A 24658-nucleotide genomic window follows, 5' to 3' on the forward strand; every position below is an offset into this window, starting at 1 on the left:
ATTCAAAAATTGCCCTAAAATACACACACTGGTTAAAGCCAGCTACTGGTACTTTCAGCCACCTATCTGACAAGATAAATATTCTTTTTTCTGCCTTAATCACAACTCACTAATCCTAACAAGACAGAATACAAGTATTTAAATATCAATGGGCCTGATAGGCTACAAGGATTTCAAGAGGGATCCTGATCCTTTGTTTAGTGCTTAAGTATTTTCTTATAATGTGACATTGATGCTAAATATTTCAGTGCTTACAAGTCTCCTTTGAATCTAATTGTCCTAGTATCTGTGATCCTTTGTTACTGGAAAGGTGCTGCAATCTGTAAAAGAAATCTGCTCTGCAATCCCTACTTTTTCCAACGTTAATTTACTTTTAGTGATGTTAATATAATTTGTTGCTACGTCTCTGACTTTCAGTTATAAATCATAGTAAACTCATCTAACAGGTGATTTTAAACCAGGCTAAGTCAGCAAAATTGCTCAAAACTGTTAGGTGTGTATTTTAATGTGTCAACTGCATTGATTCCCTGGGAGTATAACAGCTTGCCCTTTTCAACAGGAGAAGACTCAGGCTCTAGAAATGAATGTGTCTTTTTTAGCTAAAATTTAAGAATTTTTTTCATTCACTGAAAATTAGAGAATGAAAACTGAAAACTGCGTACACATACATATATATACATACACACATATATATACACACACACACATATATAAGCATGTTAACAACCAGTGATGCTCTATGTAAATGAATTCATATGAGAAGAAAATAGTGAAAGAAAATAACATGAATTATTGGGGAAGATAAAATACTGGAAGGTAGGAAGAAAAGTGTATGTAATATGGATGAACAGTATGATTTTTGCATAGCCTAAAAGTTTTCACATTGGACAATCTGAAATGAGATTTGAAAAGACCTGAGAACAGTAAGATCAGACCACAAAATAAATTAATTAGATTAGAGATTAAGTGGTGATAATACAAAGAGAGTAATGAGGAATAGACTTTGTAACTAGGCCAGATATTCACACTGGGACATTTAAACTATGGACTGTTTTTGAAATACAGAAATGTTGCAGAAGATGGAGAGATGAGTGCAGGGTTAATCTCTCACTGGAGACATTGATTTCAAACTTGTCTGGTAAAAATTTATAGGAGACTATCATGGGATACGTCAAGCATTGCAGAGATCCACTAGATGTAGATGGTGAATAGCATCATTAAATATATGTGAAGTAGTTTTTGCTCTTAAGTGTTTTACCTTCCAAAACTGGTTGCCTTCATCTGAAATCATTTCCAACAACTTTCATATAATTTGTTTATTATTCCTTAATGGATATTACATTTCATAGTATGACCTTGGAAAACAGGGAGACAGTGAACAAACTAAGGGAGATGAAATTTCTCTGGAGGGATAGAAAACGTATCCAGAGCACAACTAAATAACTAGGAAAAGCTTATTTTGTCTCAGTATTCATTAAAATTCTAATTTTACATGGGGATCTCTGACGATGAGTACTAACAAAGAGAAATAAACCAGTGAGAGTAAAAACTATGTCTAAATAAAAAGAAACTTCATGAAAATTGAGAGAATGTTAGAGATGTATATGAGGGCTGTGAGTGGAAATGATGGATCATAAAACTTCCTTTTTAATCAATCTCTAAGTGAAGTAACATAAGCACTAGTATCACTAGGTTGATATTCTGGTATTGACATAATTTTAATAATAAATGTGTAAGAACAATTTACTACTCTAAACTCATCTGGGTTTTACTTTTTTCTACTGATGAGAAAAATACCACAACAGAAAGGAATGCTCCTCTAAGTAACTTCCATTGCAGTCTTTTGTAATTATTATTTCTCTCTTGTCTAACTGGAAGCTCTTTTGTCACATGTAAATTAGGTCAGAACGAGAAATAGAAAGTGGAATTAAAACAAGTGGCTGGAGGAAAATGTTTTTAAGAGAATGAATGGTGAAAAGATAGATTAGAAGAAAAGAATTCATAGCTACCATAAGAATACAAGTAAAACCTACTGAAGCAGATCATTTGAAGGAAAGCAAAAGGAGGCATTTATATCAGATTAAAATGTCCATAAGTAAAATAGTTTTTGTGCTTTGGAATTAGTGATGAAAGGAGGGCAGGGAATTTTGTTTGGTATGCAATAGCAATTCAGATGTTCTTCTACATTAATCTCCTGTGTCAGCTAGTTTCCTGGTACCGCACCTCCACAGCAGTTCTTGGCAGCATGGAGATATATATTCCAAAGGAGAGTTACAACACAAGACAAAATGGGTCAGGAGGAGAACCACAAACCCCAGATATCCGCATGATAAAATAAATAATGCAGAAAATAATGAACAAAAGAACCTCTTGGACTGATTGTGAAATACGCTTTTTCTTCCATATGAGTAAAGTATTCCAGCAAAACCTAAAACAAATTAAAAAGAAAGAAATAATTCCCTCCTCCACAACATAGATCAGTTCAATAGTTGCTGTCCCAGAATGCACCTAGGCAGAAGTCACTTAAATCCATTTTGCAAAACAAGAAAACAAACAACAAGCTAAAAAAACCATGGCCTCTCATGGGAGAGAAAAAAATTGCTGTGTCCTTCAGGAAAAAGAGGGCTACTGTGCAGTTCTGTTTCTATACAACTTAGATCTTTTTAAGAAAATTCAGGTAAAACTCAGATCCTTCTTGTCTGCTTCCAAGGATAATTTAATATGGCTGCATACATTCAGACAGTATTTTTCATTCATATGTGGAAGAGGTGGAATTTCTTTCCTGCAAGTGTGGTCCTTGTTCAGAAAATGGCTTATTTCCTAAATTTCTGGTAATAATTTCCTTTAATTTTAACTAAGTATGTTGAAAATCATTTATTGTGCAGTAGAGGGAAATAAAGTTGTGGTTAAGTTGCTCTATAGAATTTTCTGTTATTATATATAAATAATGATTTACAAAGGACGTTGGCAATACAGTTTTAGGAGTCACAGTATGTAAAAAAGCAAGTTTTGAAAGGACCTGAATTTTTCTTTTTTTACTTTGTTTCAGTTGCTGAATATTATTTTTCTGAAATAAGAATAATGTAAACTTGAAGCGGAAGTGAAATTAATAAAAGATGTGGAAGCAGAGGAGTAGAGTCCCACAAACACTGCAGCAGATGAGAGTAATGTAATTGCAGGGTGGCCTTGTTCCATTCTTTCACAGCTGACAGCTGAGGCATTCCCCAGGATGCTGAAGACCCATGTTGAGTTTGCTCATTTCATTTCAATGAATTAGTGTCTTTCCCTTCATAGAAATTATCTGTAGAGTGCAGGTAAAGATATAGAAATATCTATAAATGGAATCTTTTTTGCAAAAGAATTGTTGTTATGATCCAATTTGTTGCATGAAAATATATCCAAGTCACTGGTTAACTCTCTGTTCTGTTTGCTTTCATCAATGAATACTTAATAAATTCTTAATGTACTGCAAAGTAATGGACCAAGATTATAATAGAAGAATCTTAGGGAAGAAGAGATTATCTTCAGAGTGTTGACATCATCCAGCTTTAATTCCTTCTGGTTCATGTGTACTTTGAAAAAGCACTTCACAGTATGCCAGCTCCTAACTAAAAGCTGTAATTATTTGAGATACAATGAATGTGATGCTGCTGTGAATACAAAATATAAATAAAACTTAGTATTCCCTGTTTTTCTTTCACTGTAATAAGATGCTGTTAGACTTTGTATTTCAAAGATTTATCTCAAATCAAAGAATACCTTAGTAACTACTAGAAATCTTAGCTGTGATTTGAGATGTGCTGAGCTACCAAGTAGTTCTTGTCTTGAGTCTTCTTCAGTTTCTGTCTGACAACTTCTGATTCAGTCTTGCAGGAATGGGCAACTCCATAGGCAGCAAAAATACATAAAGTTAATGCTGTTTATACTTTTCTGTCTGTTTCTCCTGGACTTGGAAGAAAATCTTCCTGTAGTTCTCAGCATGACTCAGAACTGTGTCCTTTTGTTGTCTTACTCAAATATTGAAGAATATGAGACTGATAAATATGCTAAACTGGACTGCACACCTACTGAAGCATATTTTGGATACTCTTCCAAAAATGTCAAATGTAGTTGAATCTGCTTTAAAATATTGCAGGTATTTGTTTTTGTGGAAGGTCATTGTTCCTATCTGACTTCTTGCATGTTAAAATGTCATTTATCATAAACTATCTCTGAAGTTTCTGGATCTCTACTCACTTTTCTTTAAGCAAGAAACCCAGTTACAGTAGAACCCAGTTACCCTCTGTAATAATTTCACGAGGTTTGGTGTACCTGTTACCATATCATTAACTACTGTTGCTGTGTCATAAACACTTTATTTTCTACTGAAGATCTTTCAATTTATGTGTGTGAATGGTGTTATTATTTTCTTTCTAGAATAAGAGCAGCTTTGATACCTGATAGTGATATGAGTCCATATCAGGACTTCACTGATGAGGACAAGGAATCTGTGTACATGTTCACTGAAGGGTGGTCAGAAAACGCAGTGGTGATATAGGACTCCATACTCAGTAGAAATCTTCCTGGAGATCATGATGTCTTTGGACTTGTCTGAAAAACTGAGTAGTGCAACATAATTTTCCCAGCACTGAGATCTTTTTCTACCCCTTGGTTATTGTAAAATGGTCTTTCTGCAGGTGAAGTGTAATGGCATGCTTAATAAATGCGGCTATTATCTCAGAAAAACCACCTGTTCTCTCCAGATATATATATTTATTTTTTTTATGAATGGAGGTAATCTTGAAAATGTATTTCAATTTGAAAAACATTTTGTTCTTCTAGACATGTAGCTCTCAATTACAGCTATTGTGAAATGAAGTAAACCTATAAAGATAGCCAGTAAGCCAAAGAAATTGCTGCTGCTGGCATTCTTTTTGGAGCTCGTTTTCAAAATAGTATCTGTAACTGTAAATGTAAGCAGTGATTATTAAAACTAATTAATGTGATGTGCACATAAACAGTGCCAGTGATTATTTACCTATGGGATGAGTATCAGATAATTGGGATGCATGCTTCTTGCAGAAGAGATTTTATTCTCAGAGTATTGATCTGAGCTGATATTTCATAAGAGTTTCATGTATTTTTTGTAATAATTTACATTTCAAGTTACCTCATTTCACATCTGCCACATGTTCTGGGTAGCTAATTATATGTTTAAGCTTGTACCTTCCTTCCTGCTTGACTTGTCAAACTTCAGGAAGCAATTCATATATATGTTTCTTTTCTTTGATTTTTCTATAGCAAGCTCATTAGCATGACCAAAATCTACGTTTTCTTATTTGTGAATCACTATGTCAGTCATGTTTTTTCTGTTTGATTGGGTGAGTCTGTGGGACTGAGGCATTTCCACATTGCTTTGAGGAAGGAATTAACCTTTGCTCACCTTTCTTTACTGTGTTTTGCACAGAGAGGCTGACTTACAGATGTGCTCTTCAGAAGTGGGGAGTAACTGCCTGGGGGAAAACAAGACTTGAGTAAGACTTAGATCCCTTTGAAGTGAAGTGTTGATTTTATCTTCCTTTGTTCTTTCTCACAAGATATTCTACCAAATAAGCTATTTTTTTAATGGCAATACTTTCATGCCAGGAGATATGTACTCGAGTATTTAGCTGAATGCTGTCTGTAATTTGTTTTCCATGGTAAAATTTTATGAATGATGTTTCTTAAAAAAGAAAAAAATAACCTAACAAAAAGTAAGCATTGACTATCACTGTTAATGGCAGAATCATTGAAAACATGAATGTTCATAGAAAGTAGCACGAAGGGAATGCAGAGGCACAGAGAGGATTACAAAAAGTAATTCTCTTAAAACTGTGAGCAATGTTCAAAGAAGTATTTTGCATTATTTTTCAGTGTCCTTACATTAACTGATATTAACAATGTATGCTTGCGCTGCGACAATAGAGATTTCAAAAATAATGGGACAGAGAAACATAGGTAGGGAACATTATCCAACAATGTAGTGCCTTAGAGAGTTGTTATATTTAACCTGAAGTAAATCTTGCACTGTCTTTGTTTCATGCTTGCTCATGGAATTTTTTAATCATTTAAAGTACAAAAGACAATGAGCTTTATCCCACTTCTTATGTTAGTTCATTGCTCCTCTTTTTTCATTATTATATATGAAGAAGCATTTTTAATTTCTGTCTTCATTTCTGTACATGTTTATCTTTTGGTCACATGGAGAGAAATTATCTTGCTCGTAAAGTGGTTAGTGATTAGGATTAATAGTTGCTAACGTTATTATTAATGTATTTTTTCCTTGCTTCTCTTAGCAAAGAGAACATTTTGTTTCCATGCTAAGCACTAAAGGATGAATTATGATGCTTTCTAACAAGGGCAGTCATCTCCAAGTTACCTAGAAGCTATGTTTCTACTCCTAGAAGTGACTTAGAATGTAGACTGCTTTTTCCATTTTCCTATGGCAAATTATTATATAGCAGATATTAATTCTCAGTTTCGGAGTTCCCTTCAGTCACCCACATACTTCTGGTATCTGCCCACCACTAATGATTATGAATGAAATAATAACTTAAAAAAAATAAAAAAATAAAACACTGACTTATTTTTAATAACCCTCCCTGTAATTCTTTGAAGAACAGATGTCAGGGTGTGCTGAGAAAGGAAATTGTATTAAATTACAGGCATCAAAATCAAACAAGAGGTAAATACTTAAATGCTTAAATGTTATATAGTACTGTGCAAATGAACAGAATTGTTTGAATTATTCATCGTGTATAACTCATTGACTAAATTTAGAACGTTTATGTTGAGGCACATCATGATGTTGATAACTTTATTTGTTGATTACAGTGCTTTAATGAACACTTTGTACACAAATGCACAGTGCATCTTGCTCTGAAACATTACTTGGCCAAAATAATGCTATAGAAATCTAGGTGTTTTAAACATTGATTTTTAATTTATTTTTTAAAAAATACAATTTATTTTTTTTTTTTCCTTTCACATACACTATACACAGCATGAGGGGTGTTGTGTAATGAATTACAGGACACAGCTGCTCTTGGATAAAAACTTGTGAGAACAGATTTCAGGGGTAGGTGAATTAGCAAGCAAATACAGGCAATATGATTAACTTTTTTTAGAAGAATAAAGTGATTGTGGATTCTCAACAGCTGTTAATTGACAGTGGCACCTTTTTTTCATTTGTAAGAAAATTACTGTAGAACAATAAATAGAGCGTAATAGCAATTAGGAGTGTATAAATCCAAAGTGAAATGCTAAAGTGAAAACCTTCATTAAAATACTGTCAACACTATAAACCTATGTGAGAATCCACATATAATCAATTTGCTTTAAAACTCCAGCTTGCTCTGTTGAAGGTAAATGGAAAGTACAAATACATCCCTCTAATGATAATACAAATACTACTGTCTACTTTAGTAATGGTGTTTATATATCTGTAAGTGAAATAAAAACTAAGTGGAAATAATTAAAAGAAGCATCATATTCCAAGCATATCTAATTGTGCCATATATAAAGAATACTGATAAATTATTGGTAGTCTGGTTGCTTCATTTGGGTTAATGAACTTGTGTACTGAGATTTAACAGTAATTAGATTAGTTTTCCAAACTGCAGTTTCAAACATTCGGAAATAATGTCTAGACTGAAGGGGAAAAAAAGATACGAACTGTTAACAACAACAACAAAAGAAAAAGAAAAAAGAAGTGAAAAAGTTAGCTAAGCCAACTCTAAATGTTCTGGCACCAGAATCCACTATTTATCAAAAAAAGAACGTGTATGTTATGTCAATATGGCCAGTGAAATTAGTAGTATACTGTAGTGAATCACAATAAGGTATGGATGGAAGACCCTTTATGTGGTTTTGTCCTGTTTCATTATGATTGCATTAAGATGCCCAGTAAATTACAGTGTTAATGTGTAGTTAGGTGTCATATTACAATTTAATACATTGTTAGCAGCTAGAAGAAAATGTTTTTGTTTTTACTAAGAGAACACTCTGAGCTTGTGGTGTACAGATACTAAGGCCAGTAGCAGAAGCCGACATAAGTAGTTTGTCACTTTGAAATAAGAACTTGGGATAGTTGTCAGCATCAGTGTCCTTGATGCTCCCTAGTGTAATCGCAGCTCAGTGCAATTGGGATCGGGATTTTAACTGTAACTGGCCAAGACAATAGCTACGCAGCTATCTTTGTTCCCTGCCAGAGTGCTAATCTCACAGCAGCTCTGCTGTCAATTGTTGAAGAACATTCTAATTTTCTGCTATGAAAAGGAATTGGTTACTGACATGTTCTTAGGTGGTAGTTTTGTTTGACACCAGATCAGGGCTGGTGGCTTCAATGAGCCCTTAATGTAAGAAGGACTGAAGGAAAGCAAATATATTGTGTGTCCATCTTCACTGAGTTCAGAATATTGCCTCATCCCAAACATAATATTACTAGAGCTTAAACATTCTAAGACCAGTTACCTTTGTTAAAGACTACTGAATTTCAACCCTTTTCCTCTTAGACACGAGGAAGGAGTGTTTTTATAAGGAACCATTAAATAAACAAGTTTTTTCACTGAGGACCTGTGTTTTCATTCCAGCAGGAGAAGTGGACAGGTGATAAAATTTAATACTATCCTTTCCTGTTGCTGTCATGGTCAGTGATCTTTCTCTGAAATGATAAAAACTACTTTTACAAAATGGAAAGTAAAGGCTGCTGTTGAGAGACTGTGACTTAGTTCTTTGCAGTGATATCTCTGGAGAGAATTAACTTTTTGCAGATATGACTCAGAGTCTCTACCTGAGAGAATCAAGCTATGTAGCATTAATAGGCACTTTAGCTGTTTTTCTATTATAATCAGACATCTTTGCCAGCTTCACTGCCTTTTTCTCCATCTCTGTCTCTCAGAGGATTTGCAGCAGGTACCTCTTCCTTGCTACTGCGAAGTCTGTTAGGACGGGGATGTTGCCATAAAGCTGCAACTTATTCTTTTTGATTTGTCTCAGTCTTAGTTTTTCCTCACTTTTTTATTTGTCTCAGTCTTATCTTTTCTTCTCTCTCTCTCTTTTTGAGACTTGGAGGTCTGGTCACAGGGTAAAACTAGAATTATGGATGTGTAACTTTAATCCATATCAATTCATGATTTTCTAGGACATTTCTTGGCTCTAACGATACTTGTGCTGTTCTTGCTGTACTTTGTGAATAACAGAACCACAGAATGGCTGAGGTTGAATGGAAGCTCTCATGGCCCTAGGCAGGTGGTTCAAGGAAGCTTAGATAATGTGACCATGTTCAGTTGGCTTTTGATAATGTGAAATATATACTTAACATTAATGTATTTAAATACCTAATTTTTAAAAAGCAGGAAAATCTTTTGAAATTGCTTTCAATTCAGTAAATTCAAATTTTATTTTTACACTGAATGTCTCTAAAGTATTACATTTTTCTCTTTTCTACAAATAAGAAAAACAGATTAACTTATATACATTTTCTTTAAAGAAAAGAATAAGAAGCCCCTTTGATTCTCTCTGCATTAACAATGTTTAATTTTAGAACTGAGGCAAAAAAGAAACAAAAGGAATAAAGTAAAAAATAAGCACAAGAGTCCAGGACTATCTGGCTGTTTACCAAAGGTTAGTTTCCTTTCTTCCTCTTGAGGATCCTATTGGCCTCAGGTACCTGTGGATATTGACAGAAAGTTTTTCTAATATCCACCTTTACCATGAATATACTATCAGCTTCAATTTGGAGTGCCCCAATTGATACAAATGCTCAGGATTATTGTTTGTGATTATAAAATTTCAGTTAAACTTCATTTCTCTTTTAGCATGTTTCACATTCTGTATAAAGAAGTAAACTTATATGTTTCTAGTGCCCAGCATTTTTATTGTTTTGCTTTGGTTTACTTTGTGTTGTTAAAAGGAAGTATAAAGCTAAGGCTAGGTCAGTTGAAATCTTGGGAGTGCAAGAGAGCCGAGGCAAAGACATTCCATAATTACTGTGATATATGGCAAAACAAGAAGTGCCAGGATCGGGGAGGTTCAGGGACGTGTTTTAGTTACTCAATGAGCAAAGGTCAAGAATTTTTGTTCTAGAAGCACAGTCTGAGTAAAAGTGTTTCTTCTAATATGTAGCCTAAATTTTCTTTTTTAGTTTAAAACTCTTTGCCCTTCTATTGCTATTTGCTCATGTAAACAGTTGATCCCTCTCCTTTTTATAAGCTCCCTTCTGGTCCTGGAAGCCACAGTGAGGTCTCTCCAGAGCCTTCTCTTCTGAACAAGGCTGAACAAGCACAGCTCCCTGCACCTTTCTTCATAAGGGAAGTGTTCCAGCCTTTTGATCATTTTCATGGCCTTCCTTTGGACCTGCTCCAAAAGCTCTGCATCTTTCTGCATCTTTCTTGTATTAGGGGGCCCTAGGCCTGGACTCAGCACTCCATTTTTTAATGGAAAAAAGAAACAAACAGAGTTACAGGAGACAAACTATATTTAGGATCAGTGATGATATGAAGGAAGACCTTTGAAATGGAATAGAAAATTGCAAATTTATTTTCACTTGAAATCCATGTCTTGTAATCCTATGATATCCCAGAACTTCAAGATGGCAGATTTGGAAATGGGTTCTGATATGTAGGATTAACTAATAAATTTGACTGACCAAAAGTCTTATGAACTGAGGTAGTTAAAGCTCTGTGACAGTTTCTTTGATATGAATGTACTACTTGAACCAATTAGCAAGAATCTTACTAAATCTTGGACTAAATGTAATTGTTCTTATCCTCTCCTAAAAGAAGAGATTGTGTCTAAGAAATATTCTTAAATTGAACAGAAATGTAAGACTGTCAGGAAGATCTTGTTGACTTTGCAGATAACATGATGGCTCCTATTTATTTTTCCATGGTTTTTAGTAGTTTATTTCATCATAAATGCATTTCATTTTGTGATGTGTACTAATTTAACTGGTCTTTAAACTGATATTTAAAGCAAGCATGTTTCATTATATTTATTAACATGGAGCTTCTGTACTGTTAAATCCAGAGTAAGTAGAGTCCATAACACAATGTTATTAAGTGTTCATTATTCATACACTGGAGTTCATTTTTTTTCATTTCTCAGTAAATTAATCTGGCTCAGTTAGGTCATAGTATATTCAGATTCTTGTGAAATATACTTGCTATATACTTGCTTAAAACATTGTTTTAGTATTTCAGAGAGTATATTGCTGGCAAACATAAGAGTGAGTTTATGTAACTGAATTAGCACCTTTCTAAGTAGTATGTAATTATTTTTCATCAGTTGGAACAAATTTCAGAGCAAATGGCCATTTTTATTTCTTTCCCCATAGAGGACCATTTTAAAAATGACAGAAATTAACCATATTTCACTTGATTTCTCTTTTGGGAGATGTAACACCCACCCACATATATGTATGTATATGTATGTACACACATGTATATAAGGTCTTTTGCAGTGAGGGCGGTGAGGCACTGGAAGAACAGGTTGCCCAGTGATGTGGTTGATGCCCCATCCTGAGAGACTTTTAAGGCAAGGCTGGATCATGCCCTGGGCAACCTGATTTAGCTGCGCATATCCCTGTTCATTGCAGGGGAGTTAGACTAGATGACCTTTAAAGGTCTCTTCCATCTCTAAGGATTCCTTGATTCCACATATATACTTAAAAAAAATGCATATATATATATATAAAAAGTTTACATAGGTTTTCCCTGTGGAGTATTGTAGAATTAAGAGAAGCAAGTGTGTGTACATCTGTATGTGTGTACTTCTCTTACTATTGCTTGCAAGCAGAGTTACACCAGATTTGTACATTTGGGAAATGTTGGGCAGTTCATCTCTGTAATCTCCAACTCCTGAATACATTTTTTAAACAAATAGCATCCTGTCTTTAGTATTATTTCTCCAGTTTCCCCCATAGTTCTCTTATGGATCCTTATAGATTTTATCTGTAAATAATGCTCTGTTACTCTATTTAGCTGTTGTATATTTTCAAATTACAGTAATGAGGCATGGTAGCTAAAGTGTGCTTTTAGATGTTGCTACCTGAGCACAGGCAACGACGATTGTGTCGGCCTTGACCTCCCTCCAGATGGCTTGGGATCTGTGTGCGTGTGTGTGTTAATATATAAATTAAATATCTATACTCAGATACAATATTTTTTAATTTTTTTTTTTTTTACATTTGTAAGCTATACATTGTCCAGGCTCTACAGCCATGTATAAATCTGTTTGTAACAATGTTATACCATTTCCTTTTGAAAACTTAAGGATTATTTCCTATGATTTGTTCTGAGGTTGGAGTTAGCATCTCTCCTCTGTTCTTAGACACTGGAGTCATGCTTTCTTTAATGAAAAATGTTGTTAAAGGACTACTTTAATATTTTAACTGGTTTTCCCTGAATTCCTAAAGCGTGGGAGAGTATTTAGTGCTGTCTGGTTGTTCTGCTTTTTCCTGAATAAGGAAATTTGCCTCTACCACATCGGCAAAAATAACAGCTGACTTGTGTCTACCAGAGAACTGCACAATATTTGAATAACAGAAGAATGTTGTGACAAAAAGAAAAATAGGTCAAGACAGTCTTCAGCACCTACTCAGATTATCACTGTTCGTGTTCCCTTTGGACGAGAAGGGAATTATTTTTCCTTCTTTTCAGGCTTATACTGTTAAATCACTTAACCTTTTATGAAATAGTTTAGTTCAAATATATGACTGGCTCATTTGTTTGTGGGAGAGTTGGGCGGTTTCATCATTATTCTATCAGTCATATTCTTACTTGACAAACAAAGTGCATATATTAATATAACTTGGTTTTTTCTCTTTAACAATGATATATCTCTAGTCATTAGGTTAATTCCATTGCTGTCTGTAGCTCTAAAAGCATGAGTCTCTTCAGTGCTTCCTATGTAAATTCCTAAATGATAAATTGGATTTAAAAATGTAAACGACAAAAGGGAAAAACAAGCAGCAAAGCCCCAACAAAACAAAATTAGCAATTGCCAGACTAGTAACAGAGGTATACAGTCAACATAAAAACAAGTTGGAAATAAATAGGTGTTATGCTTTCATGTGACAAAACACAAAATACAATATCTAAGAACCCTAAATCTTAGCTGCTTTTTGTGTATTCTGAAATACGTATATAATTTAAAAATAACTACTTTAGTAATAAATAATATTTTCTTTTAGAGAAGAAAAGCTACTTTACCAGAAATAGCTCTTAGAAGATTATTGTGAGAAACACTTGTATGTATTGTGCGTATCAAGACTGTATCTTCTGGATAACATGCAAGAAGTACTATACAAAATTGTAATGTGATGATTCTGATGTATTAATATACATTATCTGTTTGGACATGTAGCATTTTCATGAATGGTTCTCAGAAAGACTTGTGGGATGTAAGTTTTCCTTATGGAAAAACTGAGGTTCAATAAGGTATAACATTTGTCAGTACCAAAACCAGGAGCTGGAGTATTGTATCAGCACAGTGATAGCAGCAGATCTTAGAAGAGAAATGTTTATTTAAATAATTAAAAAAAGAGACAACGTTAAACATTATATTTTTAGGATGCTTTGAAGTGAACTGTTTCAAGTTAGTCAGTACCAACTTGAATAACACCTCAATCTCAGTTTGTCACGCATGTTTCGTTCTGCTATTTCCAGCAGACTATGAGGTCTGTACAGATCTGGTCCTTCAGCTCTGGAGGTTGTGTCAGACCCATTATATTGATAATAATCACAACTTGCCATCAGTTGTTTGAAGAAATAACAATGGTAGTTTGTTCTTTTTGTTTATTTATATATTTAGATATATGTGTGTGGGTAAGCCCTAAGGTATGCAAAGGTTGTGAGCATAAGGAAAGGCCAAGACCTTTTCTTTCATCAATCAGCATTCATAATTGACCCTGTGAGAAGCTTATATGTTAGTATTAGTGTAGTACACTTATTTTACTAGTCCTAGTGTAGCACAATAAGACAGGTTTTACTCAGCATTGCAAATTTGCTGAATAGAACTAGAGAAAACAATGATAAGTGGAATAATTAAACATTATAGGGATGCTTGTTAAGCTTCATGGTTTAGAGTACGTTATGAATGGTGGTGGAAGCAAGTCTGCCACTAGCACTGATAGTTATGAACTATTTATTAGTCACAGCAAGCAGTGATATTGCAGTATCACTGAAAGTGTGGAAATCTTTGTGAATGCTGTATATTGCATCTGAAGGAGTCATTCTCTGGCTTGTTAAGAGCAAACAAGTATGGCAGAAGATTTTTGAGTATTCATTGAAAATATATTTTTCCTGTTTCATTATTTTCCTCCCCTGTCCCTTACCTGCAGTTCATATTGGCTGTGACTTTTCAAGTTCTGTTTTCATCAAGCTTTGAATACATTTCTATGATATTTGAAGAGCTGAGGAGGTGCTTTGATTTTCTATTGCTTGCATTTTAAAATAGCAAAGATTTGGGACCAGTTTCCCCACAAGCAGTCTGATTTACCTGGCCAAGAGCAAATCATTATACTCTGCAAATCAGAGTTGCAAGGGACCTTGGGTTTTCTTCATACATTTTTGAATGGAGGAATGCCCTCAGATGTTCTTCAACAGAATAGTTATTGAGAGGGTACCATTCCCAAGAAGTTGCATTTATCCAAGCAAAGGCTTTCCTTGTCAGAATAAGTAATATGTATTGTTTGTAATTGCTGAGTGCAAAATCCATCAAGAAACATGTAAAAAAGGTACTTCTGATAAAGTGAGTTTCATCAGTGCTTTCAAACTAGAATATTTCTAACTAAATTATTACTCCTAAAAATGGCAAGCAGGCTTAATTTAATATTTTGTGTCTGTATAGTAGGAAGACAGTTTGAATGTGATACTGGATTTTAATGTTTGTGTTAATTTGGCAGTTATCAATCAAGTGTAGAAATACTAATGCTCTTTTTTTGTTTTTTTGTTTGTAAAGAAGTGTCTTTTGGTTAATAATTAAGCAGATTTATTGCCTAGAAGCTGTCACTTCTCCTTCCATATTTATGTGAGGACAGAAATACTGGTATGTCAATTCCCTAAAAAGTTTTAAAATTCATACCTTCAATTACTTGATGCACCAAAGCAAGATTTGTATGACTTTTTAGCAAGCAAAATGTTAATTTCCTGTCTGCCATTGCCATCATCTTAATTCCTTACCCAAACTTCAGAGAATAAAAACTGCACAAACCAACAGATTACAGAAATATTGCAACATTGATTCTCTGTCAACACCAATAACTCTTTTTTCAAATGAGTTCTGTTGAAATAAATGTTGTACAAGGTTACAAGATAACATTTATTTAACAAAACATGTTTCAATTACATAATTGATGCACTGCTTCCTTACCTCACTCTATCGAGGTCACCAGTACCCATGTATAACATGGCTCAATCTTCCTGCAGAGGTCTGGATAAAACTGCCAAAATGTCTTTGCTTTTAAAGCTACTCAGCTGTTAGACTAAGGAAGCAGAGTAATTCTAACTGCTTCAGTGGATTCATTTACCCCTCACAAATATTTCATTTTCTTTTATTGAACTTTTCATAACTTTGCATAATTACTCGTATTACTACTGGTTTTGTGTATATGTTTGACATATTTTATATAGTTGTATTACTTTTTATCATTTGAAAAATGTTGAGAACACTCATTTCCTACTTTAGCCAGTTATTTTTTTGTGGATTTGGTGAGAATTTATTTCTCTGAATATTTATTTCTAAAAAAATATGAAGAAAGAATTTCATACAGGAATCGAGTATCAAATATTTTCCTTAATCGAGTACCAACAGGTTGAGTGTTTATACATTAGCAGATTTTTTTTTTTTTTTTTTAAATCAAGCCAGAAATGTATTTACTTTTTAAATAGAGAACATTTTATAATGAATTCTGCATGTGGAGGATATTGAACAAAGATGATACATTTATCCAGGGATGTTACTCTGGATTAAACCTGGCTACTTGGACTGTAATTCTGCAAGTAACTATCCATGTGCTTGCTTAAGTTACACAGGAATTTGCTTATCATTATGACTACACTGATGCCTGGAATAAAGGATAAGCAATAGTGATCTTATTTATCATTGTAATGGATAAAGGCACGTGATCTTTCAGATTTTTTGCATTATAAGAATGATTTATTCAAGTCGTTACACTGTTCTTTATAAGTAATTGAAAGGAATTCCTATATGTAGATCATAAATTTATATTAAAATATCTTGAGGTTTTCTAGTATCTCCCAGGAGGCAAGCTGGTGAGAGACTGGATCACCATTTCTTAGCATGAGTACTGCAGAACATTAATCCGTAGAATCATAGGGTGGCTTATGTTGGAAGGGGAGGGATTTATCAAGTGACTGCAGGCTAGAAAGAATTGTTATCACTGATACTTAACTTGCCTTTTCAGTTTTTTATTTTTTTTCCACTTTCTTTGCCAGTACATAATATGGGATGCAAATAGGGAAAGGTGGGGGCTAATATTAAAATATGCGCTATCTCACTGGTGGGTTTTTCTCATGAAGTCAAAATTAAATTGAAGGAGTGGTGTTTATTGTGGGGTTTACTTTCAAATATCTTCTGGAAATGCTTACTCAGAAAATGTAGATTCCTGGTGTGATTCAGGATACTGAAATTCTTCTTCCTGACTCCTGTTCTGCTGGCTCTTAAGCTTCTCAAATGGTAATAGAGGCTTTTGGGGGATTTGGTGATGAATAAAGTAAAGGTTTAGCAAATCTCTTGGAGTGTTGTGGATGCATAAAGTTGTAGAGGACTGGATGGTACTCATTTCCAATAGGATTATGCATGAAATGCAGGAATTTATTTCTCCCTGATATTATTGCATCTCAGTTGCGACATGCACTTGCATCCTCACTCAGTGTTCAGAACCGTACGCAACAAGCTACTGGCCTGGAAGATAACATGTCATGTCTGTAACATTAACTGAAGTATTCTTAGCAGGAATAAACAGTTTAAGATAAAATGAAATTAAACATCATACTCAGTTTATAAAGGCTTCAATCACAGTAGAGCTGGGGTCAAGTAAAGTTCAGTTTGAAACAAATTAAGAAAAAAGGATAGATGAAATTAGATAGATGAAATTAGACTTGAAGAAGGGTCAGAGACTACGCATGCAGTTATTTGAAGATGAATGCAGCTAATTCTTTTACCTAAATGTGGGGGGAAAAAAGAATGGGTGGAACAGGAAGGGTTGGGGGGAAGATGTCTTTACAACTGTTATATACTTCATGAGCAGAATGGGACTGGTACAATTGTTCCATTAAGTGCAGATATTTTTCTGGCTTAAGCCACTGAAATCAATGTCACTGATTTCATAAGCGAAGCAATATATAACTTTGAGGGAATTAATGCAACCCAAGTAAAATGATATAGATTTAATGAAGAAATACATTTACATTATATAGCTAAAATGATTCAACAAACTAGTCTGAAAATAATAAAGTTCTAATTTGTTAGAAGAAAAAGTGGATTACTGTTAATGAGCCTCATTAGTTTCAATAGGGCCAAATGTTGGGTCCTGCATTTAGGTCACAACAACCCCAGGCAACCCTACAGGCTTGGGGAAGTGTGGCTGGAAAGCTGCCTGATGGAAAGGAACCTTGGTGGTCTGATAGACAGACAGCTGAATATGAGTCAGCAGTGTACTCAGGTGATCAAGGCCAATGGCATCCTGGCTTGTATCAGGAATGGTGTGGTGAGCAGCACTAGGGAAGTCATCCTGCCCCTGTACTTGGCACTGGTGAGGCCTCATCTCGAGTACTGTGTTCAGTTTTGGGTACCTCAGTACAAAAAGGACATGGAGGTACTGGAGCAGGTCAAGAGAAGGGCAACAAGGCATGTGAAGGGCTTGGAAAATCAACCCTATGAGGAGAGGCTGAAGGAGCTGAGGCTGTTTAGTCTGGGTAAAAGGAGGCTGACAGGAGACCTTATTGCTCTCTTCCAGTATCTGAAAGGTACTTACAGTGAGAGCAGGGCAAGTCTCTTCTCGCTGGTGACAGGTGACAGGACAAGGGGAAACGGCCTCAAGTTGCACCAAGGTAAGTTTAGGTTGGACATTATGAAACACTTCTTTATAGAAAGGGTAGTTAAACACTGGAATACGGTCCTCAGGGAGGTGGTTGAGTCACCGGCCTTGGATGTGTTTAAGAATTGTTTGGATGTGGTGCTCAGGGATGTGATTTAGCAGAGGATTGTTAAGAGTTAGGGTAGTGTGGTTGAACTTGATGATCTTTGAGGTCTTTTCCAACCTGAGTAATTCTATGATTCTATGATTCTATTTAAATTCAATGAGATTCACAAGAGTAGCCTAGTTACTTGAAAGATTATCACATGCAACATGAATCAGTGCAAAAATGTAAGATTTTTTGAGACAGTCTTTGACTAAGAGAAAGATTTTTCTAGGGGAAGCATGAATTTAGGACTCAGCAAGCTTTTTAATTGGAGGAAATAAAACTTAATTCAGTTTTACAAGTCAGTTTATGTCCCCTACACTACATAAACAACGTATTATCCTCTTCCCATTCCCCCTCCCTCCCCTTTTTTTTTAGGACAAATAGCTCTTCATTTACATCTTTGGGAGACTTTGTTCTCTCAATTTTTTAATCATCCATGCTTTAACTATTCTATTTCAATATCCTTTTGGGCAGAATAGGGCTTGATCAGGGTGGATCCTAACTGCACAAATAGAATGAAGGACTTGGTGTCTCTATCAAAGAGGATTAAGCAGAGAATTCAGAGTTTAAATAAACTGGCTGCATCATCCGTGGAGGAACCAGCTCTGTATTATTTTCTCTGGAGCTGTTCTCTGAAGAAGCATCACAGTGGTACTATGGGCCAACTAGGCGGAACAGGATCTTTCAGTCATTAGAGCCTAAAGGGCAGCCTGAGAGATTAAAATAGGAGTGGAAAATCTAAGCATCCTCATTACAGTATCTGTGTACGCATCCAAGCTGTTAACAAAACTTCACCTCTACATTTATGCTTTCCAAGCTAGAATAATTTAACAGAACTCAGAGGACAGTGAATTCCTTAATAACTGTTCATCTGGTTTAATGAGTGTTGTTTATATGCACTGTTGTGTCATTTCATCCATGGGATTGCACATATGGGACTTTTTTCTAGATGAAGGGATATCAGAGTCTTTTTAAAAACATCCTTTTAAAAAGTCAACGAGTCTATTTCTGTAACTGAAGCAGAAACGTTACTGTGTAAGGCAAATGTTTGAATGAGTTTCAAAGGCCTTGTTGTCGTGTATTTACATTACAAGTTTTCTAAAGAGAATCTTTTCAGTCCCCTACTGTGCCCCATAAAACTTTGTTCTATTCTCTGGGAACAAGAGCAATTATAAGACGTAGATCATGCAAAACATTTCTGGTTGTACAGTCATTAAAAATGATCTCTCTGGCCCTGTCATGGCACTGCTGGGAATGTCTAAGGGCTGCTGCAGTGACTGCAGAAAACAATCCTAATGTTGTCTGCCTCAGCCACTGTGAGGGGGTTACACAAGGTAGTGTTGGTCTATCTCTATTGAGAAGATTAAAAGAAGAAAAAACTCCATCCTACTGTGGTTAATTTATTTATTTATTTTTGCTCTTGTTGAGATTATTATTTTAAAATGCAATAAAATGAAAATTGTCTTTTATGGGCTAATTGTCTTAACTTTTCTCTTTAAGGTAGTCTGGCACCTGCAAGTTCCAGCAAGCTTTATAGAGAAGCCTTATATATAACAGGTACCTACAGTCCTTGTCTCTATAAATACTCTTCAAAGTGGTTTTACCTGATGGATTTTTTTTTTTTATAAAAGGGAGTTTTTTATTTTATTTTGTTGTTTGCTTGCAGATCTGAGGCATTATCTGAAGTCTGTCTACATTCATTAGGAGTCCCTTAAAAAAAATATAGATAAAAGCTAGTCTCAAATTCTGTTCGCAACTTACACCAGTGAAACCACAGAGTCTTCAAAGGAGCTTTACACAGTGAGATCTGTACCATTTTCTTCTTTCAGCATCCTCACCTGATGGAAGAACTTGGATCAGTGGAGTGGGTATTCACACCTTAAGATTTGAGCATTAATGTGTTTCTTAAGCAGTTGTCTGAGCTCTGAGTATAGCAAGGAGTTCTTTGCCTGCTGGCTGATGTACGACAAGACATCCTCCTAGTGCTTGTGCATAGATTTGAAATTAGTGTGCATAAGTAGTGTTCTGATGTGACTTTCATATGAAATATTGGTAGACATGTAGCACTCTTACATTGGTGTAACATCACCTTGGGTTGTGGGTCTTGTTTTGCCACAGAAATAATTTCAGATATTTTTTTCCTTTGTCATAGATATTTTCTGAACAAATCAATGCAGCGTGAGGAGCTAAAAGAGTTCTGGGCATTCACAGGCTTTTCAGTAAGATTAAGAAATTACATGTTTATGAAGGGACAGGAGGTTGCTATACAAAAGACCTAGGTCTGTCACCAAGTATTTATGTATATAGAATAGCGAATCAATTTACACTGGCTTTCTGAAATTTATAGGTACTCCTTTCTGAAATTTCTAGGTACTCTACTCAGTGTTTCCTTTCAGTCATTCTAAGTGTTATCTCAAATAAAAAATGACATAACCCAAGATGATGTCAGATACTTCAATGGTTAACAATCCAGTGATGAAGCAGCAAGATATCCCAGATGAGCATTTTCTTTTTTAATTTTCCTGCCAGTAAAACTTATCATAATAAGGCTATTTATTTATTTATTTATTTAACTAGGCTGTTTCTGTAGTTTTTCTGTGATGTGTGAGCTTGTGGTTACACATATGGGTGTCTATCAATATCAGCACATTTCTACTTTCTTCATTCACATAGCGTGAATCCATTTTTATTTTTATTTTTTTGCTTTAAGTGTTGAGTTTTGTATGACTGAAGAGTTTAATTTATGTTAAAAGAGCTATTCAAGGGCTTTGAGAACAGGAGTAATTGTCTCTCATTTGAAGTTGAGGAAATAAAAGAGACGGTAATAATTATATGATGAAATTGAAAGAATAACAATGCTGGGGAGAAATTGCCCATCTACAAAACAAGAGATAAAATAGTGGATGTCTCAACAGTATTTTGAGAAACAGATCTACAATTCCAAGAGTCAGTTCATCAGAAGTTTCTATGATGAGTCTATTTACCCCTTAAAATAACTAAAAGGAGTTACAGTTGTCTTTCATCTGCGCACTTAGAACAATGGCAGGTGGTTTCATTACCTTCCTAAACATAATATATTTTACTTTACCTCTACAGTATTGACCTATTTAGCTACCTGAATGTAGCATCCTTTTTTTTCCCTACAGAGAGGGGTATACTCTGAGTTCTCTGTTATAAACTTCCTACTAGAAATATTTCTGATATAAAGCACTGCTTGTGGGAGTAGAGCAACAGTCTGTGAATTACCATTCTGCTGTGTTCCAGTATGATTCCTACAGGAGCTGTCATCTCAGGCTCAGACCTGTGGGACAGCAACATCTGCTGATGCCAGAGGCAGGAAGAAGTGTGGATCTGATATTTGCTTACTGGTATGTTATACGAAGTATAAGCAGCAGTTTATCTGGCTCATATATTCCTTCTTTACCCACTTTTGTTTAACTGCCTTCACTTTTCCCATCTCGGCTCCATGAGTAAACTTTATTTTCCACATTATTTTCCTGGAACTAGACAAGAGTCCACTGTTATTTTCTTTCAGTCATCCAGACTCTCTTAAAATCTGTAAAGGTTTCAAACCAGTGTCCTTCCCTTCTCTTCAAGTTCTCTGTGTGTCCTAATGTTACTGCTGTTTCTTTTGCACTTTGTTTTGCTCTACTCAGGTGCTCTTATTTTCATTTTCTGTTTGGATACTGGCACCTTTCTCTCAACTTAGGAATTTTTGATAATGTCATCTCATCTCTTTGTCTCTCCCTGATGAAATTCACGAGTCTGATTCCCCCTTAGGGCACTCTCTGATTCTGCTTAACATGTTCATCAAGACCGTCTTATCAAGCCTTTATTTGCCTGTGCAGTTTTCATGCATCTTCACATCACAAATGTCACACTTCATTATCTCTGTCACCACAAATAGCACTAGCTTCTCTTTACTCCCCTAATGCCCATCTTCAGTTTTGTGAAGTACAGAATGATTTCCTTAGCCCTGCTTGGCTAATCATGTTCAATCCTTCCTAAAAGCCTGCATTATGCACGAGAAATGAAAGAATTCTGAGACCAGGAAATGAAGAAGACAAATGCTAAAATTAACTAACTAGTATACATGTCATAAAATATATATAAAGACAGTATAACTTCAATACCCTGAATTTCCCAGTGTTGCTTGCCTATTTTGTGTATCTTTTGTTTCATTTCTGGCACTTCAGGGACAATCTATATCGTACTGTAGAGAGCTGGAGTGATCCAGGTATCTGCTCATAACTGGAAAGTACTGTTTGTTTTGACTGTTCCAATGGTTTCTGAGTATACCTTAGCACAGACCTTGTTCTAGTGGGTATTACTGAGTACTAGCTCAGCGAGCATCCTGTAAAGGTGCTAGTGTTGCAGTTCATTTACAATAATATATATTCTGTTTCAATTAAATTCTGGTCTTCAAATCCACCTGCTGATGAGCAAGGCATACTTATGTTGAGTCTATATACTTTTTTTGACATTCATCATGACTCTCCTGCAGAGTGAAGAGTTATTTTAAAACAGCACCACCACCAATGTCATGCTAAATGTACTTGAAATAATTCATTGCTACGAGATCATGTATGAGTCTTCTTCCCAACAGAAATGTGTACTAATGGTCAAACAACACCTGCAGACACAATCCAGCTCTCACTAAGGTTAATGGGAATCAGTTTACAGGCATCACTTTTAAAGAATGTTTGCGTAGGGGAAAAAAAAAATCACAATCAGATCTAAGATGCTTTAAATATTTTTTCTTATTTTAGTTTTCCCCATCCTTTGTTTTTTCCTAAACCCATTGAAAAGGTATTTAAAGTAGAACTGCCCCTTCCCAAGGGGTATTCCTTCTCCTTCCAGAAGCAGTTCCAAGTTTCAGCTCGGCAGTATATTGCATCTTTTCTTTATTGAAATGGAAAAATAATCTTTTTCAGCAATTCAGCACAATGTTTTGGGTGAGAAGTTTCCTAAAATGCAAGGCAGAAATTTTTTGGTCCCTTTATCATGCTATTGCTTTACTATGCCACTACTCTACATAGGTCTGGCACAGGAGATATCATAATGCTTTCCTTTTGTTGTTTATTTGTTGCTTCTTAGCTTGGTTATGTCCAGTTCAACACTAAGTAGGCAGTGCTATTAAATTATAATCACTTGGTTGAACAAAAGCTCGCTTCATAAATCATTCTTTAATAGCCTGTCTAAAATTTCTTTAGGGTGTTGCAGCTGCATTGCAATGTTGCTTAGCCGGTCAGGCTCTAATTATAGAAATTATACATCCAGCAGTTAAACCAGTAAACAAACCTACTCAGATTGGTGCAGTAATGCTATGTCAGTTAGGATCTTTCAGTTTGATTTTGGATTTCTGTCACTCTAATCCTGCTGTGCACTGAAATATCTCCTATTGCATTTTGTCACTGTACTACTTGGACTTCACACAGAGAGCTGTTTTAACTACTGCTTAGAGGCAGCCTCACTAGATTAGTCCTTTCAAAGTGCCTGTAAGTGATTTAGCAATTAACTCAAAAGTAAAGCAAATAATTAACAGTATTCTTCAGCATGTGGCAGAATCATTAAATACAATACAAATGGAAGAAAAATAATACCCATTCTATTTTCTGGGTTATTATTTTGGTCTTCTGGTTATGTTATATAAAATCTAAACAATACAAGAACTATTACTAGTGTTGTTTTAGAGTTAGGACTAAAATGAGGGTAACTGTGAGATTCCTGTCAGAAATCACTTATCTCCTATCCATAGTCCCTCCTGTATTTTTAAACTGTAGATGTATCTCCATTCCAAAACGTGGTAACATTACCTTTGCATCACAGGAACTGGTTGAAATGTGAAGGGATTTTGTACTTTATGAAATATGAAATATTAATTGCTTTCCGACTTTCTACCACTTCAGCAACATAAAATATGTTTTAAGGTAGTGGCAGTAAAGCGTTGAAGGTGGAAGGAGATCTGGAAGACAAGAAAGAGGAGTGAGTAAGTTTATGTGGTATAAAAGTAGAGCTATTAGCTTAGTTTTCTCTGCCTTTTAATTTCTTTTTTTTTTTTTCTTTTTCTTTTTTTTTTTTCATAAGTTGTTCTTTGTGATATTGTCCAACACACAAGTCACTGCATAAATCTTCAATCCATTGGCTATATGCTCTCTATGATTAATCCATGCAACAGCATTGCGAGGTGTAAAAGATATTGTAACAGAATGAGTAGGTGTCTGACAGAAACATAGTGCATTCTTAATTTTTTATAGTAGTGTAGTGTTCACTACTGTTGTAGTGTCTCTCCCTAAGGAGAGGAGGTTACTGGTCTGTAACTGTAGAATTAAAAATATTCAAGTTTTTCTTCTAACAGTTCTCTGTAAGTTTCCTTATTTCAAAAGTAGTAGTCAAGTTTGGCCTGAAAAAAACCCCTATAGTGTACCACC

The 24658-nt window shown here is 35.1% G+C and overlaps 1 long non-coding RNA gene across 2 annotated transcripts in view; it reads left to right on the forward strand.

Annotated features, from left to right (window-relative positions):
• Positions 1–24658, forward strand: part of LOC107312880 — a 117086-nt gene that overhangs the window by 86659 nt on the left and 5769 nt on the right. For both annotated transcript variants that reach the window (XR_001554665.2, XR_001554666.2), the window contains exons 3-4: positions 19728–19784; positions 19894–21595. This is a non-coding gene — a long non-coding RNA (uncharacterized LOC107312880). The remainder of the gene's footprint in view (positions 1–19727; positions 19785–19893; positions 21596–24658) is intronic.

This window comes from Coturnix japonica, chromosome 4 (assembly GCF_001577835.2).
Source record: "Coturnix japonica isolate 7356 chromosome 4, Coturnix japonica 2.1, whole genome shotgun sequence".
Lineage (NCBI taxonomy): Eukaryota > Metazoa > Chordata > Aves > Galliformes > Phasianidae > Coturnix > Coturnix japonica.